General features: G+C 34.1%; 1 pseudogene; it reads left to right on the top strand.

Annotated features, from left to right (window-relative positions):
• The first annotated feature begins 11125 nt into the window (after positions 1–11125).
• LOC105510785 lies at positions 11126–13479 on the top strand (annotated as a pseudogene).
• Positions 13480–13987: the final 508 nt, after the last annotated feature.

Here is a 13987-nt window from a genome sequence, read left to right as displayed (position 1 = left end):
CTAAGCAACAGAGCGAGACTCTGTCTCAAAAAAAAAAAAAAAAAAACCTGAAATATCAGCATTTCTAATGTTAATGACTTATTTATTTCAGTAAGCTGAAATGAGAGATAAGTCTATTTTATGTTTTAAACAAAAAGCCTCAAATTAAAAATTTTAAATATCGACCTGAACATTTACTAGTTCGTTTTATAAATATTAAAGGTACTAAATTATTATAATATTGAAATTAAATATAAGTTAAACTTCTGCCTGAGCATTATATTGTAGGTTTACCAAAAAAAGTTCTACCACTACTTAGAATAAATATAGAACTATAACAATGATGCTATATTTGTTGTGAAATAGCAAGTAATAGTAAAATATAAATTACTTTAAAAATATGTGAAAACTTATTGTTTAAGGCTTAACTCAACTTCACCTTACTTAAGCTGCTTGTCACTAGGGGAGAATGATAATGAGAGGGAAATATTTTTAAAATATTTATAATAATATTAGTGAACGTAATAACAACAAAAATCTGTCTCCCAGCATATTTCTATATTCTTTTTTTCATAACCTCCAATCACCCCTCTTTTAACTCACAGAAAATGACAATACTGCAAAAGCTTAAAATCCTTCTTTTGAATTACTTAGAGCTGTATTCTTAACCTCTCAGTCTTTCCAAATCCTGAAGACATATTTCTGCCCTCATATGCATTTCAATAACTACTTGCTAAAGTCCCATCTTTCATAATTTAAGAATCTATGCCAGGAATTACGTTGAATACAGACAATGCTCCCATATCTTTCTTCTTCAATATTTTGAGTTTGAAAGAATGGGAAAAACTAGAATTTGCCCCTTAATCCACAGAAATATCATATAATAATATTCTTCCATTCAATTTGGATCCTCTGAATCCTCTCCTGAGTAAAAGCGGGTGTATATGGTAGTTTCATAGCATTTGTGAAGTTATTCTTATTAAATTTCAGTTACTTTGAACATTAAATATCGAGAAAAATTTTTTATATTGCCCGTTTGAGGAAGGTGTCGGAAGAGTCCAAGTAAACCACATTATTTATTCTCATCTTGTTTCTTTTAAGTTTATCTCTTAAGCTTTGGTTTGAAGACTGTGGGCTATAATACATCTGACCATTATTTACCCTAAGATTTACCCTAAGATTCCCTAAGATTCGGATTCCCTAAGATCCTTGAATCTATAAATAGAAGTCCCTCACTAAATATGGAAATTTTTCAGCTATTATTTCTTACATGTGTTTTTTTCCTGCTCCATTCTCTTTCTTCCCCGCTGAAAGTCAAATTCCATGGATGTTAGATACTTTGAAATTATTTCACCTATCTTTGAGGTTCTGTTAATTATGTTTCTTCAATCATGTTTCTCCGTTTTCTTTATATTGGATGTTTTCTGTTGATTTATCTGGAAGTTCACTTAGCTTTCTTCAGTCATGTCCATTTTACTACTAAGCATGTCTAGTGATTTTTTTTATTTCAAGTGTTTTATTTTTTGGTGTAGATTTTCATTTTTAAACTTTTGCTTTTCTTCTGTTTTTGTTTCATTGTATAAGTGTCTCTGTTTGCTCAATCATTCTTTCTCTTTACTTAGTGTGGAAGTATATTTCTTCACCTCATTGAGTATAGAAATAGTAGCTGCATCAACATTCCTGACTAGGAATTTTAGTTTCATGTAATGGGTATAATGGGTAATTTTGTGGTTGTCTTCTATTGAGTTTTTCCCTTGATTATAAGTCACATTTTTCTGTTTTTTTTTAATATTTTGAGTAATTTTGACTTCTATCTAGAAATTGTAAACATTTTTTGTGTGTAAACTCTGTACTCTGTAGGAACTTTCTAAAACACTGTTGACATTTTTGTTTCAGCAGCCATTTAATTTGATTAAATTCAATTTTCAGCCTGCCACACTTGAGGTAGGCACTGGTTCCTAAAGAACCAGCTCCTATGTGCTTTCAGTTTCCTGCACACAGGTAGATCGGGGTCAATGAGATCCAGTGAGTTTTAAACATTTTTAGTTGCTGTTTCCTGACTTGTCTTCATGTGGCATTTCTGGTAGCCTTGGTTCCCTAGATCCCTCTATCGATCTCCCCCAGGAGAAAGGAACTGTTTATTTTCATAGTGTTAGATAGTTTATTATTGTCTGTCTTTATTTTTTAAGCCTCTTTAAATTACTTTGTTTTAAGTGTGCCTCTTGTATATTGTTTATATTTGAGTAATACTTTGTAAACCAAACAAAAATCCTTTTTTAAGAGATGAATTAAAATATGACTTCTAATGTCTCAACTCTCAGCTCTGTCATATTACTTTTTATCACAGTTACTGTATTTTATATAATATTACCTCTGTTTCTTTTTCTGTGGAATTGGTTTATTTTCTTTTTATTTTATTTGCTATTTTAGAAAGTTTTGTATTTTTTTCATAGTAGTTAACTTTGAATTTAGGACATTTTGTAGTGTTCTCATTTTTCTATATTTCACTTAAGATTTTTTATCACGGCCGGGCGCGGTGGCTCAAGCCTGTAATCCCAGCACTTTGGGAGGCCAAGACGGGCGGATCACGAGGTCAGGAGATCGAGACCATCCTGGCTAACACGGTGAAACCCCGTCTCTACTAAAAATACAAAAACTAGCCGGGCGAGGTGGCGGGCGCCTGTAGTCCCAGCTACACGGGAGGCTGAGGCAGGAGAATGGCGTGAACCCGGGAGGCGGAGCTTGCAGTGAGCTGAGATCCGGCCACTGCACTCCAGCCCGGGCGACAGACCGAGACTCCGTCTCAAAAAGAAAAAAAAAAAAAAAGATTTTTTATCTGTTATTTCAGGTTTTGCTGGAATCTACATTCTGCCTATACAAAAGTATTAATGAATTTATTCCCCTTTCCTCTTTTCCTCTTTATTCTTCTGCAATTTTTAGTGCTATCATTCCTATTTATTTCTGACCATAAAATATTTACATGTTATTCTTTCACCCCATCCCTTCCTTTATTTTAGACTTTTATTAGCTCAGAATTTCTTTCTTTGAAATTGTTGAAAATGCAATTAATTACATGGCTCTTTTCATTTGTATGCATTTGAGAACTGTGATATTCAAATATCTTGTCTTTTTATGTTTCTTGGGAGATCTAAGGTTTTTCCTTTTTGTTTTCTTTTAAGTAGCTTAGTAGTTCTTTGTTTTTGTTGCTTTGACTTTCTAGTAGTTTGACTTAAATGCATTTCAAATTGATTGTTGTGAGACAATTTTCTCAGGTACCCAGTGGACTAATTAATTTGTTAACTCAGGTCTTCTTCCTCTTCCTCCTCCTAATCTTTTGTTACCTCCTCCTCTTTCTCCCCCTTCTTTATCTGCATTCTTGTCTTAATTTTCTTCTTCACTTTTTAATCAATGTGGTGTTTTCATGGATTAGGGTGTTAACTAATATTTATGTCATGTATTTTATCTTTTTTCAGAAAGTTATGTTACATATATTGGCTCCTTTTCTGACTGTCTTTGTCTATACTTACTCAAAACACATTTACTTGTTTTTCTATCTTATTTGCATAGTTGCTTCCTTGCTTTTCTTCATTGTCCCTAAGATTTAGGCTTTTTTTTTTTTTTAAATGCTATAAACTCTCATAGTAATTGAATATTTAATTCTTATACTGAATACTTTTTCAAAATTAATCTTTTTAAAAATTGTGTTTTTAATTTTACTTCTTACTCTTCTTTTTCTATATCTTTTCTTGGTGTTTGAGTTGTTGATCTACATTTTTTTTCATACCACAAAATACTTGTTTGAGCATATTTAACTCATCAGAGAGTTTTTGTATTTTTTCTATAATTTTTTTGAGAAATTTATCTGTATACATCTGACATTACATTGGCAACCTACTTTTTGTTTAATTAGTTTTAAGTATAATAATATAATTATGAATTTGCATAATTATATAACGGTTTTGAGAATGTTTGCTGTAACCATGGCATCTCAGCAGTAAATGACATTTAAAAGAGGCACAAATAGTCATCAAACTGTGGGAAGGAACAAAATAAAGGAATAGGAACAGAATGAAGAGATCAGTAAATTTATAAGGTGTGCTAGTATCTACTTTATTATCTCAATATTAGATGTTTTAATTAGTATAATGTTTACTAAATATACATGGACATCGTAGCAGAGATACTTACCAAAGTATGCTAAAATATTTAAGTAAAATTAACAACTTTTATTAGCTGAGACTATTTAATGCTGTTACTTCAATCTGATATGACATATTGTATAATAGGTATGAGTCTTTACAGTGATAGAGATTTTGGCTTCATGCCTGTATTTCACCTCTAATTTTGCAAACTGACAAAGTGCCTCTCTTTAGACATCAAACTGTAAATGGTATTTTTACTTTTCTCAGATCTCTTCCATATTTTACAGCTGTTTCTGAGAAATATGCTTAGGGTTTAATCACTTGCTTCAGAATGGATGGAGAGACAGGTGCTCTGAAAGTTATAGGTATTTAAAATAGATCTTATGCTGGGCTGTGTGTGAGCATATTTTAATTCTTATGCTGTCATGAGACAACAACTTACTTTTAATCGGTTGCCAAAAACAATTGGATACTCTTAATTTTTTATTCTCTCTGCTCAATTTCACATTATGTTCCTAGTCCCTGACATAACAAAATACACAAAATGATTCTTGAATACTAAATAAATACTGGTTTGTTGTTTGATATATGACATAGTAGAACACTGTGGAAAATAAGCTTTATATATAGTATGACTTGAGCATCACTCTTTCTTCCTAAATGTGCTAACCTTAACAGTTATCAAGATTCTTGCAACCAAAACATCATCAAACTATCATGTAAACATTGCAGTATTCATTGATCACTTAATAAAAACAAGTTTATATATGAAATGTTTAGCTATGCATTTGATATATAAACATCTTTCTGCTATACATTTTATTTTGTAGAGATTTTTCTGAAATATTCAATTGACTTATTTAAAATAAAAAATACACGTTAAAATAATAATTAAATTTGAAGTTATATATAATGGAACTCTTTCATAAATGTTATAAAAGCAACTAATATCTACATGTCAGAAGTTATAGTTTTAATAATGCATTGATGAAACAATGTATATTCCAATTATTTGTCATTCCTCTTGGAGAAGAATTCTATTTTGGCATTGGGCAGGGAATATATTTTTGCTACAGGAAATATGGACATTTTCAAAGAATGATGGTAGCACAGCAGATGAACAAAGAGGACTTTAGAGGGGACTTCTGCTAAGAAATTTTGGAACAATTTGAGCATTAATCTTAGGAAAGGTATTGGTAGGTTATTACCTATCAATAACTAAAAATCGGTAGTCCAAAATGATGAAATAAGTAAATGAATAAATAAATGAGGAATAACGGACGGCTCTTTTTAACAGAATAATGACATATAATAAATATAGAATAAATAATTGGAGTTAAAATTCATCCATGGCTGCTAAAATTAGTGGATAAAAATTTGAAGAGAAACGGAAAATTTACATAGCCTCAAATTATTAGGTTATAAATTACTTAAAGCTTATAAACAGAAGAGTGATAATTTTACAGAACAGAAAAATTGGAGACACTGTCCTAAGCAAGAGGTTAAAGCTACTATGACTAAATATTATGTAAAAGAAATATTGTGTGACACGATGCACTTATAAAGATACAGCATTGCTTTTGTGGCATTTATTGCAAAAGTACACAAATGAATATAATAAATCCAATTTGAAAAACATTTTAAACAATATTGACTTGTATTTTTCAACCAATGAAAAGGTCAACAATGGACAAAATAAGATCAAAAAAGGTCAGATAATTGTTTCAGATGAAAGTAGACTGAAGAGACATGGAAACTAAATGCTTTGTGTGAGCTGGCTTTGCATGATCCTACAGAAATAAAACAGTAATTTGGGTCATACAGATAATACATGAAATGTCATTATTTTCTGTGGATTAGATATATTAATGTTAATTTTTTTAAAGTATAGTGTTGTGTGTGATCATAGGCTAATGTACTTAGGAATAAGGGGGCATGTTGTCCCCTTACTGTTGTCTATTCACTCTCAAATGGTGGAGAAAAAAGAATATATATGTGTACCCATATATGTACATAATACATATATATTACGTCAAAGAGAGAGGGAGACGAATTGAGAGAATGATAAAGCAAATAGGACAAATTAACTATTAGTAAATCTGAGTAAATAGTATTCAGGAGCTCTCAGTGACATTTTTGCAGTAGTTTCATAAGTTTTAACATACATAAAAATGATATGTGCACAAAGTTTTTACCAATTAACATTTTATATTATTTTTACTGATGACAACAGTATCTATAGACATTTGACAAGTAATACATAGATCTGATAATTTCTTACCTAGATGATATGGTTTGGCTGTGTCCCCACCCATATATCATCTGGAATTGTAACTCCCACAATTCCCACATGCTGTGGGAGGAACCCAGTGGAAAGTGATTGAATTATGAGGGCAGGTCTTTCCTGCACTGCTCTCATGATGGTGAATGAGACTCATGAGATCTGATGGTTATAAAAAAGGAAGTTTTCCTGCCCAATCTCTCTCTTTGCCTGCTGCCATCCATGTAAGATACGATTTGCTTCTCCTTGTCTTCTCCCATGATTGTTAGGCTTCCCCAGCCACGTGGAACTGTAAGTCCAATTAAACTTCTTTCATTTGTAAATTGCCCAGTCTTGGGTATGTCTTTATCAGGAGCATGAAAATGGACTAATAAAATATTATTTTATATGTATATCTATTCTACTTTGTTTAATAAATTATAAATTCAACTAATTTAAATGCAAAACTGTTTATTGAAAACAATTCATGATGGATATTTGTGCTTAACTGGCATATGGACACTTGGAGGTCTTATAGATACATTTAACGGGAATTGTGGTCTCCCAAAAATCATTTGCAAAGTTTATTGTATATGTGCATTTGTCTGTGGAGATATTTTTTACATTTATATTACATTGTTAAAAAGTATATTACATTTTTCAAAAAGTATTGGAACAATTGTTAGCTCAACTTTCTTTAACCACTACTCCAAGTTACTTTTTTTCTGGTACAATGGAAAAACCCTTATTTTTGTCATTATACTTTGCACACTTTCTATGTGAATTAACTATACATCACAACACACACATGTGCTTGTATGTCCATGTTGGTTTGGTTCTTTCATCCTTAAGATCATGTTTCTGGTGTTGTTATTTCTTTCTAACTCATTGTGTTAGGCTGTTCTTGCATTGCTGTAAAGAAATATCTGAGGCTGGGTAATTTATAAACAAAGAGTTTTACTGGCTCACAGTTCTGCATGTTGTACAGGAAGCATGACACTGACATCTGCTTGGGTTCTGGGGAGGGCTCAGGAAGGTTTTACTCATGGAAGAAAGCAGAATGGGAGCTTGCACATCACTTGGCAAAAGCAGGAGCAAGATGGAGCTGTGGGGGAGGTGCCACACACTTTTAAACAACTGGATCTCAGGTGAACTCACTCATCACCAAGGGGGTGGAGGTTAGCCATTCATGAGGGATACACCTCCATAATCCAGACACCTCCCACCAGGCCCCACCTCCAACACTGCAGATTATATTTCAACATAAAATTCAACAAGGACATAGATCCAAACCACATCACTCACCGATACCTATTTTTTAACAATAAACTTGAATCATAAAAACTCACAAGTTTGTACCACCAGTTGATATTTCAGATATTAACTTTGAGAATTATGCATTGTAAGGAAGGAGAAATTGAGATGAATGCCCATGTAGTAGCACCTACAATATTGTATTTTGGATCAGCTGTGTGCTAGTGGAATATACAGATGCATTAAAAGAAAAGATGTGATAGCACTGCAAAAACATTTTTTTTTACTTTAATATTCCTAATTTGGGCCAATTATTATACTATAAAACAAAAATCCATTTGCATTTTATCTTAACTGTTAATATGAAATATTCTCTTTTATGTTAATTTTTAAATTTAAAATAGTGCAAGGTATAGTGGCTCATGCCTCTAATTCCAGCATTTGGGAGGCCAAAGTGGGTAGATCATTTGAGCTCAGGAGTTAGAGACCAGCCTGGGCAACATGGCGAAACCTTATCTCTACAAAAAAAAGCCAGGTGTGGTGGTGTGCCCCTGTAGTCCCAGCTGCTCAGGAGGTTGAGGTGGGAGGATATTTGAGCCTGGGAAGTTGAGTCTGCAGTGAGCCATGATCTCACCACTGTGTTCTAGCCTGGGTAACAGAGTGAGAACCTGTCTCAAAAAAATAAATGAATAAATAAAAATAAAGTAGTGCACATAGCAGCTGGTTCTCCACACAAACTCTGAAAAGTAGGTTTTGTGAAATATTCATGGAAAGATAAATCATCTACTAGATAAAAGTTACACTGCAAGCATTAAAACAAAATGTATATTCTGGGAAATTTAGAATGTTATTTTATGTAAAACTATTTTTTACATTTTAAAAAATGTAAAATGTAATTCTAAGCAATGGTAAAGATGCAGAAACATCTATTTGTTGACTGTTCATGTATGGTTTGGTGGAGTTCTATGTAAATATAGAATACATGCTTTTCAACTCATATTTTCAACTAATCTTTTAAAAGTATTTTCATTGCATATTAAGGATAGTATATCAATTCAGAAAATATCACTTCAATCCCATTAAATAATAATGGCATGAATGTATAAAATAAATGTCTTTTCAATCACTTTAAAATATTTCAAAATGCTAATCTATTATCTGAAAAGAGCAGTGCACAAACATTAGTTTCATATATTTATATTAATATAAGACGTCCAAAAATTTGGTTTGTTTTTAATTAAAGATATTGACTATCTCCATGTATATTTGTGTCTTTGTATGTGTGCAAGCTTTTCCTCTATGCTTATTTTGCTCTAAGGGCTCAACTTGCAAGTTAAAATGTTTAATATAATTAATGTCATATTAATTAATATTTAATAATGTTCATTAACTATCACTTTAATAAATAATTTTCCTTGTTTGTTGTTCCTCTAATTTTCCATTAAAATCTAAATTTTCATAAAGAAAATGATACATAGTTTCAGTCCTACTAACAAGTTGGGACACCTTATGTTAATGATAACCTGCCTTGTTATTTTCATTAAGTGAAGTTCTGTAAGAATGTGATCATCAACAATCTCTAGTAACGGGGCAATTAGCATGGCTTACTGGAAGAATGCATAAAATATGTTTGAATCATAGCCATTATTGTTTTGCCAAACAAAATATTAAGCAGCATTTATCTTACTACCTTGAAACAAGCAGATAAATAATTCTTTTATCTACTTTATCATCTTTCTTTTTTACTCCATTCCTCCCTGTCCTCTACTTTTTATTATTTATGGAAACAAATTACTGGCATTTTCAAGATACACAGGGTTCTGATTAATAATTTGATCAATATCAGATGGAATGATACATGGAAGAGAAATAAATTTTGATTTAATCTCTGCCTTTTTTTTTTTTTTTTGGTACAGCAGCTTAGCCTTTCACCTAACATGTAAGTATCCTAATTTATAAGCTGGAAAATGACAGGCATGTAGAATAACTTTGCCAATATTTTCCAGCAACTAGTAGGTAGTGCTTGGAACACATCTGTCTGACTGAAAACCAATGTTGTGAGATACTGCCTCTCATGTGATATCTATGAAAACAATTAAAAAGGGAAGTTCACACCTCATCAAACTCTCAGGCTGACTGCTATCCTATTTTTGTGACATGGTAGTAACGTATGAAAACAAAAACTGAGACTCGTATGAGTAGTTCACTTATGCTATTGCAAGGTATCAAGTTGCAAAGAATTCTTATCTTTCACTCTTCTCTGCTTATTATTCAGAACTACAAATCTATTTCAAAAAGAAATGCTGAGTGACCACTCTTCTTTGGTAGTAGTTTATTCCTAGTATTCCATAGTAATATCTCAAACTCACAATGGCTTGCAAGAATTTCTGAGCACCAGGCAATGTTGAGATCCCTGTCTAACCCTGATGAGAAAATTCACATGTAAATGCTTAAATGTCAGTTAGCTGATAGGCAAATTATATATTTTTATCCATTTTTATATTAACTACTTAACAACCAATTCATACTTAATTTTAGCTTAATAGAAATGTTTAATGTGAGCCAAATGTGAAAAAAGTTATATTTATTAAGGTATGATAATCTTTACCTCTCTCCAAATTAAAACAACAACTGAAAAACCAATTTCCTCAAAGAAGATGCTATAAATTATACATATTTAATTTCTCAATAAAAAACATAATATATTTCAGAAAATATTATCTTCTCAAATTTGTCAACAAATTTACTTTATAGTTCCTGTATAAAAGAATTACGTGCTCAACTCCTTCTCTTTTATTTTACTCTAAAAAATTACCTTCATAGTGTAATGAATAATGGATTACTTTTTAAGAAATCATTCGATTATTACTTATTTTCCTTCTATAGGCCATTATACATTGACTACTTTATTTTGACAATAATTTAAAATATTTCAAATATATTACAACTAATTATATATAATAAATATATAAAACGAATATATATATAATTATATATAAAATACACATTCTTCCTCCAAAATTCACATTAACAATTTTAATGTTTGAAAAAATTAAAGCTATCATTTGCTTTAGTTTAAAAATGATACTTTTGTTCTGTCGCCAGGCTGGAGTGCAGTCGTGCGATCTCTGCTCACTGCAACCTCCGCCTCCGGGGTTCAAGCCATTCTCCTGCCTCAGCCTCCGGAGTAGCTGGGATTACAGGCGCCTGCCACCACGCCCGGCTAACTTTTGTATTTTTAGTAGAGACGGGGTTTCACTGTGTTGGCCAGGATGGTCTCGAACTCTTGACCTCGTGATCCGCCTGTCTCAGCCTCCCAAAGTGCTGGGATTACAGGCGTGAGCCACTACGCCCGGTCGTTCAATTTTATCAATATTCCCAAATGTTTACTATTATTTCATGATTAATCATTTACATAATTTCTCTTTCTCTCTCCCATATTGCTTTGCTAAATTAACTGAAAACATAACAGAGGCGCCCTCCCGGGGGCATGGGTAGCCGGCGCCCACCTGCCCGCGGACAGGGGAGCCTGGGCGCCTGCGAGCAGGGGACGCCAGGCGGTGGGACCAGGCTGAGGAAGCGCGGGCTGGTGTTCACGAGGTGCAACCCGCGGGGACCCAGTCGCACTTCCGGTATGAGCAGCGGCCCAGCCCTAACTGTCACCCCTCCCCTTCCCTCCTTCTCGGAACCCGCCCATTGTGGGTAGGACACTCAGCTGTCACTGCCTGCTCTGTTGGCCGCTACCTGCAGCAAGATAGGGCAGCCATCGCCTGGCGAAGACAAGGAGAAGGTGGCCACGGGAGCTGAGGCCACCGCCGCTGCTGGAGCAACAGGTGATTGGGCTTCTACATAGTTAGGAGGAGCACCAAACCGATGGGAGGTTTTGTCAGCCACACCTACAACTATAAAAGATGAAGCTGGTAATCTGGTACAGATTCCAAATGCTGCCACTTCAAATCCCCTTCAGAATTTGCAGAATCAACAAACGTTTTCAGATGCACCATGATCAGATTCGTCAAATGGTACAGTGTCCAATGTTCAATATTAAGTAATACCACAGATTCAGTCAATAGATGATCAGCAGGTTCAAACTGGGTTCACAGGCTCTTCAGATAATGGGGGTATAAATCAATAAAGCAGTCAAATTCAGATCATTCCTGCCTCTAATCAAACCTTACTTGCCTCTGGAACACCTGCTAACATCCAGAATCTCCTACCACGGACTGGTCAAGTACAGGTTCAGGGAGTTGCAATTGGTGGTTCATCTTTTGCTGGTCCAACCCAAGTGGTTGCTAATGTGCCCTTTGGTCTGCCTGGAAATACTACGTTTGTACCAATCAATAGTGCCGATCTAGATTTTTTGGGACTCTCGGGCAGTTCTCACACAATGACTGCAGGCATTAATGCCTATGGACATTTGATAAACACAGGACAAGGTACAGATAGTTCAGACAAATCTGAAAAGACTGGTGAGAGAGTTTCCCCTGATATTAAGCTAATACTGATACAGATTTATTTGTGCCAACATCTTCATCACAGTTGGCTGTTAAGATAAATAGTACAGGTATATTACAACAAAACACAAATAGCTTGACTACTTCTATGGGCAAGTCCATTTTCTTCAGATCTTCAGGGAAATTATATCCAGTCATCTGTTTCTGAAGAGACACGGACACAGAATATTCAGGTTTCTCCAGCACAGCCTGTTGTACAACATCTACAACTTCAAAAGTCTTGGCCGCCAACCAGTGAAGCCCAAATTGTGCAAGGTATTACACCACAGACAATCCATGGTGTGCAAGCCAGTGGTCAAAATATATCACAACACGCTTCGCAAAATCTTCAGCTGCAGATGAATCTTGGAAACATTTTAATTTGGTCACAGACAGTGACCCCTTCTGGATAAATAACTTGGCGAACGTTTCAAGTACAAGGGGTCCAGAACTTGCAGAATTTGCAAATACAGAAAATTGTTGCCCAACAACTTTGACGCCTGTTCAGACACTCACACTTGGTCAATTTGAGGTAGGTGGAGCCTTCACTTCAACTCCAGTTAGTCTAAGCACTGGTCAGTTGTCAAATGTACAGACAGTTATGGTAAACTCTAGAGATTCTACTGGTATACAGCTACATCCAGGAGAGAATGCTGACAGTCCTGTAGATACTGGGATGAAGGAAGAAGAACCTGATCCTGAAGAGTGGCACAACTGTGTTGTGACCAAACACAGTTAAGAGTACACGTGGTAGATGAGGAAGGGAACCAACAACATCAAGAAGGAAAAGGACTTCGGAGGATAACTTGCACCTGTCCCAATTGTAAAGAAGGTGGTGGGAGAGGTACCAATCTTGGGAAAAAGAAGCAACACATTTGTCGTATACCGGGGTGTGGTAAAGTCTATGGGAAGACCTCACTTCTGAGAGCTCATTTGCACTGGCATTCTGGAGAACACCCTTTTGTTTGTAACTGGATGTACTGTGGTAAAAAAATTTACTCGAAATGATGAATTACAGAGGCTCAGAAGAACACACACAGGTGAGAAGAAATTTGTTTGTTCAGAATGTTCAAAATGCTTTGTGAGAAGTGACTATCTTGCCAAACATACTAAAACACAGCAGAATATAAAAGGTATTCACTCTAGCACTACAGTGCTGGCATCTGTGGAAGCTGTGCGAGATGATACTTTGATTACTGCAGGAGGAACAACACTTACCCTTGCAAACATTCAACAAGGTTCTGTTTCAGGTTCTGTTAATACCTCCACCACCAGCAATCAAGATATCCTTACCAACACTGAAATACCTTTACGACTTGTCACAGTTTCTGGAAATGAGACAATGGAGTAAATATTACACAAATACCTATTTGTTGTGGTTATATTTATACAGTACTGAGAAGAATATTGTTCCTAAGTTCTTAGATATCTTTGTATTGATATGCAGAAATTTTTGAATTGACAGTAACTTGGTTATATATAAAGAGAAAATTGAATTTAACAATGTGAATGGTAGTCTAACCAAATGCATCAATCCTGTGTGGTTTAGTGTAAAAATGAGAACATGTTAGTATTTATCTATTGTAAGATAAAGCTGGTGAAAGAAATCATGGTACAACAAAAATTTTGTAATTTTCTTGATGACTGGAATTTGTATTATGCATAACTGACAAATCAAGTGTCCAGGCAAATATTACGTACTGTAAGTTTTACTTAGCTTATCAGTTTGTCATTTTGAAGCTAATTATTTTAATTAAGTTAACTATGTACAAATTTTAAGAATTACTCTTGTAAGATTTTGAAAACTGCATTTTAATATGGAACTCTAGAGATAGTCACCTTTTAAATCCTACATAAGT

This window comes from Colobus angolensis, unplaced genomic scaffold (assembly GCF_000951035.1).
Source record: "Colobus angolensis palliatus isolate OR3802 unplaced genomic scaffold, Cang.pa_1.0 Scaffold191, whole genome shotgun sequence".
Lineage (NCBI taxonomy): Eukaryota > Metazoa > Chordata > Mammalia > Primates > Cercopithecidae > Colobus > Colobus angolensis.
This window is presented reverse-complemented; position numbering and strand designations above follow the sequence as displayed.